The following is a 7,471-nucleotide window of genomic DNA, read 5'->3' on the forward strand; positions in this document are numbered from 1 at the left end:
AAATCCACAAAATCTATCACCAAATCTTCCATCAAATCTATCCCCAAATCCACCAAATTCTTTTACAAATTCACAGAATTCTTCTCAGATTCCACCAGACTACTCTCAAATTCCACAAAACCTTTCTAATTTTCAAAATGTCTGCCCCACCTACCAACCAACTTCCTTTCATCTATAAAATCAAGCCTCCCTTCCAAATCCTCCTCATGCCATCATATCTCTTGACATCTATAATTCCCTTCCTAATCCCAAGGTGGACCATTACGAGGAGAAGAAGAAATACTAGAGGATCGAGTATGAAATAAAGTTGCTATCTATGAATGGAGAGATCATGAGGATCAAGTAATCTCATAGAGCGGGAAAAAATGATGGGTTAGGTTACGATAATTTATGTGTTCGACCTGGAGTAGATCTATCAGAAGGGTATAAGGTTCCTAAATTTAAAGTATTCGATGGCATTGAAAATCTAATGGCCTATCTGAGAAGGTATCAAACGGTAGGGGTAGGGAAAAGTGAAGCATTATTGATACGTTTGTTCAGACGGAGTTTAAGTAGAGAAGCCTTAGAATGGTTCATGACTCAGGAACTGAAAAATAGACTAGTTGGAGAACATTGGCTAAGGGTTTCCTTGACAAGTTCGCGTTTAACATTGAGATAGTCCCTGATCGATACTCACTAGATCGGATCAAACAGAAGAATAATGAGTATTTTTGAGACTACGCCTTTCATTGGAGAAAAGAAGTTGCTAAAGTACAACCTCCCATGTCTGAGGAAGAAATGGTATCGGCTTTTTCTCACGCACAGGAAGAGGAATTTTATACCAGGATGGTATCTGCAGTCCGAGAAACTTTTGCAGATTTAGTAAAGATCAGGGAATCATTAGAGAAAGAAATCCGCACAGGAAAAATTACAAAAGAGGAAATTCAAGCCTAGGAATATTCTTTCCTCATCATCGTCACCAAGTTTTTAGCCTGTATTCTATGATCAACCCCAATGTCAAGCTCCAGTTCCAAATATTTTACCCTAGTGCCAAGTTCCACAGCCAAATTATCAACCTCATACTCAAGCTACTCTTCTAAATAACCAAATAAACGTCCAAACATCTCCAAACTATCATCAAGTAGCTCCTCCTGCTAATCAAAATCAATATAACCACCCACAGGTAAACCTTGAAAAGAAGCCTCCTAGAAAATTCACTCCATTAGCAGAAAGTCGTACCTAGCTCTTCTAAAGATTAATAAAAGCTGGTTATTTGGAACCGATCCAGCCAAAGCCTATCAATCCCAACTCTGAGTTTTATCATACCGATCAAAATTATGCCTATCATTCAGGAGCAGCGGGGCACAGTACTGAGGATTGTATTAACTTGAAACATAAGATCCAAGATTTGATCGATCAAAAAGTCATCACGCTTCAGTCGCCGACACCAAATATTAATAGTAATCCATTGCCTAACTATATTGGACCTATAGTTTACATGATTTAAATAGAGGGTGAATGGACGTCAACCAAGGCCATCACTAAGGTAAATTAAGAAGGACTCAAAAGAACAGAAGAGATGGAGAAGATAGAGAAAGTTGTGGCCTCCTTAAGTAAGGATTTGGAAGGAATTATTGAGCCTGTTATGGTCCTAGAAAAAGCATTTAAGCATGGAATAGAGTAACAACCATGAAAGGAAGATGAGATCGAAGATAATTCAAAGGAGAGTCTGTTTAGGCCCTTACCGCTCTTGTACCAGTCATTTCCCATACATGAGATGTCAAATGATGATGGTCTTAGGGATGGGATAGGAGATCTGTTCGAAGGATGCAATGCTCCACCAGATGGTTTCCCAAAGTCCTGTGGGGTGAAAAAGATTGCACAAGGGGAGGCCTTGCAAAACTGGACCTCCACTCCATTCATAACCCGTCACCCATCATGGTAGATGAAAGGGCAATTACTAATAGCTTTTAAAATTGGTGATGATCTGTAGGAGGCACCGTGATCCACCCTTTTATGTCTCAAATTTTTGTTTCGTGTTTTACAACTTTCCAAAAGGCATGGGTCCACATTCGTGTGGGTCATGAGCCATAGTTTTTATTTATTTTCCAAAAGGCCTCCCTTTATTTAAGATGTTATTTTTTAAATATGATTATCTATCATGGTTTATTTTGGTAGCAATAATTTAAAAACCTGCCAATGTCATATCATGTCAAGGGCTATATGAACAAAGTGAAAGAAATAATGATGAACATAAAAAGGTGATGGGGAGCAATTACTGTAAATATAGAGGAATGTGAAAATCAAAAGAAGTCCAACCTGGAGGATCCCTAATCCTACCTGAGATAGATGGTCAAGAGGGTAATCAATTCTGATGTGCTAAAGAGATATTGTGCTTAAAAGATGTTATAGTTTTTGTTTCTTTGCTTATTTGTAATCGCCTTTATAATAGTATCAGTTTTATGATGTGTAATTGCCTAGTATCCTTTCTTTCTAGTACGAACTACGTTTAACCTAAATTCCCAATAAAAAGGATACGTAGGTGGCCTATGTCGGGTTTGGTCAACCCCTTAGGAAAATTTATCGTTTTCTTTTATGTACGAACTACGTTTCACCTGAATTTCTATTAAAAGGGATACGTAGGCAGCCTATGTTGGCTTTGGTCAACCTACTAAAATTTATATATGTCCCTAGCATAGTCCTGAACTATGTTTGACCTGATTTCTGCTTCAATGGGATATGTAGGCGCCCCAACGGCTCGGTCATTAACCCCAGGAAATGGAAACTAGGGAAGAATTTTTGAGAAGGAATCTCAAAAATTCACAAGAGAAAGATCGTCATCCAACAAGGAGAACGAAGATCAACAAAGACTTTGGATCCTTTCGAGTTGATATCATATCAAATAACTTTAAACTGGGGCAAAAATTTCGAGGAGGTCCTCAAAATTTCCACTAATATATTGGAATATATTTCAAATTCCCCAGCATCATAGGGTAAAGTCAAACTCTTAAAGTCACCAGTTGCGACAAAGTCTAGGTGGACTCAATTTCTAGCTATGACAGAACTATTTGAAGAACCCTCCAACAATGATCATGAGTTCTGGAAATCATCCGTTGGATATAGTCAAAGCCACGAGAAAGACGTTCGCTGAGATAGTACATTTCATGACTGACAAAGATATTCTAAAGCTTTTACACTTACTTTCAAAACTATTTGCTAAAAATAAGACTACTTTTGAAAAAAAAAATCTTTACAAATATTTTACTTAGTGATTGCCTAGGCATCTACGGAAGCAGGGACCCAGGGTGGAGGTACCAATGTGATGGGGCACCTGAAAGATGGAGAGGAGCAAATCAAGGATCGAAGAAGGTCAACATGGAGTAGTTTCATTCAAACTAATCATTTTTTTGGATGCAGGGATCGGTATATAAAAATGTGCATTTCTTTCAAAATCCCCAAGCAAGTTGGGAGCCATGCTAGAGCATACAATGATTAAGAATGGTATTTTGGGGTAGCCCCAAAAATGGGTTTAATACCTATTTATCAACGACCTTTTGAATTGTCCATCTCATTTCTTGAGATCATAAAGGACAAACAAAGGCGTCTTATTTTCTTTATTTAGAATTTTTCTAAAAAATAGTCGCTAGAAAAAGAAACTTTGTGCCTGCTAAATATTTTGAGTGCAGGTATATTCAAGGAAGTTAGCATAATAAATACAATAATCAAAAGATCACTCAATAGGAGGAAGAGCAGAAAGCAGCCCTCAAAATTCACCTTAAGCCAAACAGGGTGAGAGCAACTTTGTGTCTACTAATTGTCTACTTCAAGTACAGGTACATGTAGAAAGCAAGACGTAGACAAATAAACTCAGGTGAAACTATTATCAAATTTCCAAGAGGGCCATTCATATCATCGCCAAGAGGGCCATTTTATGTTATTTCATATCACTGTCAAGAAGGCCATTTCATATCATTGCCAAGAGGGACACTTTATATCATTTCATATCATTGCCAAGAGGGCCATTTCATATCATTACCAAGAGGTCCATTCATATTATTGCCAAGAGGGCCATTTCATAGCATTGCCAAGAGCCATTTTATGGCATTGCTGAGAGAGCTATTTGTATCATTGCCAAGAGGGCCATTCATTTCATTGCTAAGAGGGCCATTTCATAGCATTGTCGAGAGGCCATTTCATATCATCGCCAAGAGGGTTATTTCATATCATCGCCAAGAAGGCCATTTCATATCATTGCCAAGAGGGCCATTTATATCATCACCAAGAGGGCCATTTCATATCATTAATATCTCATATCTGTTGACACGCAAGACATAAACGCTGGCCTCGAAGATATCATCAGCAATTCATATCTGTTGACACGCGAGGCATAAACACTGACATCGAGGATATCATCAGCATTTAATGTCTGTTGACATGCGAGACATAAATGCTGGCGTCGAGGATATCTCATCATTTTATAAATCAGTATATGAATGCATCAAGAGCACATGATTTGAAGGGACACCTTTAAGTCGGTATCTAAAGACGGATGATGTATGAGATTTCCTAGAAATTGACAACTTAAGGGTCATTTATAAGTCATATTATTTGAAATAGGATAGTGTGCAAGATCACCTATGACTTGATAGCCTGTAGGTTATCCGTAAGCCACAACAACATCCAACCACACCCCTATTAGAAGGTATGTGGGTATTTTGGGATATTTTGGTTTCAGATTCACCTTTGGAATATTTCTAAACTCATGCCGAGGGTAACTTTCTCTTTTCTTCAAATTCGGGTGACAACATACTTAGAGTTTTGGAAATTATACCCAGCTATGTTCTTACCTATAGATGTGAAGGATCTCACATTCATGGTTAAGAGGTTACAAGCTTCTTTTCCATAACTCATTAACTTGTCACTCATCCCGAGCCAAATATCGTCTGAAAAAGAAGACTATCTTTTCTACTGATCGAGTCGAACTACAAACAGTCTGATTCCTTGAAATCCTGAGGATATGTAGGCCGGGCTCTATGTAGAAAACTCGATTGCATTTCAACCTCCCCAAAATCCCTTTATTCCCCAGCTTCTTGGTTTAACCAAAAACTCTAAAACCGTGATAGTTAGTGAATTTTCTTGAAAATCGTGCTTAAAATCAAGATTTATGAACTATAAGTGGCCTAAATTCTCATGAAACCTAAGATATGTAGAAAACTTGATACCGAGGTTCGGCCATAACTCCATGAAAATCGTGCAGAAAACCAACCTCTCTTAGATACAAATTTGTGGTCAAACAAAAAATTAGGAAGGTCAACCTCTCTTTGCCCAGGATTACTTGTATCCATCCTAATACTCAGAAGATTCAAAACAGGAAAATCGTTTAAGTATTTTATAAAGGTTTCTTAATTCCTTTTCAAAATTAAGTGGCGACTCTCTAAGAAGTCAAAATTTCCACAAAACAGGTATTAGATACACAAAATGACATAGATAATAAGTTGTAAGACAACTCCAACCATAGTGCATAATAAGCAGATATATAAGAATAAGTAGATCTTGGATCAAAAAAAGCAAGTGTCAATTGGCTGCACAACAAAATTGTACCTGTGATCACAACATCCAAAGTCTGAGCCTCGGGTCTAATAGGTACTGTATATCATTGACCATGCCCGCCACCTGGCTGGGGACCTGACCAATATAATTGACCATGCCGGCCACCTGGCTGGGCACCTATCCGATATAATTGACCATACCCGCCACCTGGCTGGGCACCTGACCGACCTTTGGTCCTGCCTACATGAGAACCTCCTTGAGTACCCTAGAAACCACCTTTATAACCATAAGAACCACCTCTAACTGAGGGATTAACTGTTATAATAGGGGAAGCACCCTGAGCTAAAATAAAAATCACCCCTACGACTAGGGAAATATCACAAATAGTAACTATGTGATCCACAACTATAAATGACACCTGAGCTGGACTCAAACCAATAGATTTGACTGACCTAAAATAACCACCATATCTAGAATTACCAGATGATGAACCTCTCGAAGACTGACCACTGCCCTTACCAGGGCGATCACTGCACTAGATTACCCTCCATTAGTAATCTGAAGTGTTGTCTGACTCTGTACCTAATAGGATGGACACAAAGGATACCTACTTTGAGAATTGCCATTTGTAGGTCAGGGACTACAACGGTTCCCACTGAATCTACCCTAAAATTTAGTTTTCTTATCACGACCCTCATGATGCATCTTCTCTACACCTTAGTAAAAGTCCTACCTACAACAACTAAACTCTAAGTAGATATACAAATAGGGAGTATCAACCCTCTAATGAAGCAATGGACTCTGTCATACTCAGTATCCAAAATAGAAGTTGCATACCTAGCCCACTCGTGAAAACGAGCCTTATACTCAACCATTGTAATTGAGCCTAACTCCAAGGTAGAGAACTTATCCCTCAATGAATCTCTAAGGCTGCAAGACATTTACTTCTCTAAGAATAACTTTAAGAACTGAGTCTATGACATGGGAGAAGATCTAGCTAGTCTAGATTCCATATAACCTCTCTACTAATGTCGAATAGCCAAGTCTAATTGAAATATAGTGTAATCCACACCACGAGTCTCAATAAGGCCCAAATTATATAGCCTATCCTCACAAGCAATCAAGAACTCATATGCATCCTTGCCTAGAGAACCAAAAAACCTATGCAGAGCCAATCTCAAGAATTTAACCAACATTATCTACTCCTCAGAAGACATAGCAGGCTGAACAACTACCGGTGCAGGAGAAACCTCAACTTTGGGTATTTTAGCTATAGGATACGCCCTCACCTCAATACCACTCTAGTCAGTAGATTGTGTAGCATCAGATGGTACAACACCAACTATCCCCAAAAGCTGAACTAACACATCTCTGATTGCTAAAGAAAAAATAAACCCTGGTAGAGCTTGGGTTGGTCCCTGGCCCACTGTAATACCCCGCAAATCCTAAGCTTAACTCAGCCTTTAAAGTTTATTGAGGGGTCCCAAAGTTAGAAAATTTCAGCCAGGTATTAGGACTTAGTCCTTTCTAATCCTTTCAAACTTTCATGAATTTATTTATGACCTTCCCAACCTTAAAAAGTTAATTTCTAAGTTAGGTCATATTCAGGGATGGAAATAGCATATCTCGGGTAAGTTTTAAATTTTTTGGATGAGGATTGGATCGAATACAAATTTCAAAAATAGTAGCTCACCGCGATTAGACTGCAACACAGTGAGTATAGCAATGGTCCATTTTGTCATTTGGCAAATTCCAGTAACTCACCGGGATTAGGCCACATCGCGGTGAGGCTCAAATCAGCAAATATCATGATCTAGGAGCTCAATGTGATTGGGCTGCATTGCAGTGAGCATAGCAATGGCCACTCCACCGCATCATGGCGAGGCTTTAATTAGCATTCCAGTTATGGGATTTTTAATCCCAAGATAATCTTAGACATTTC

The sequence above is a fragment of the Capsicum annuum genome, chromosome 1 (genome assembly GCF_002878395.1).
Source record: "Capsicum annuum cultivar UCD-10X-F1 chromosome 1, UCD10Xv1.1, whole genome shotgun sequence".
Taxonomy (NCBI): Eukaryota; Viridiplantae; Streptophyta; class Magnoliopsida; order Solanales; family Solanaceae; genus Capsicum; species Capsicum annuum.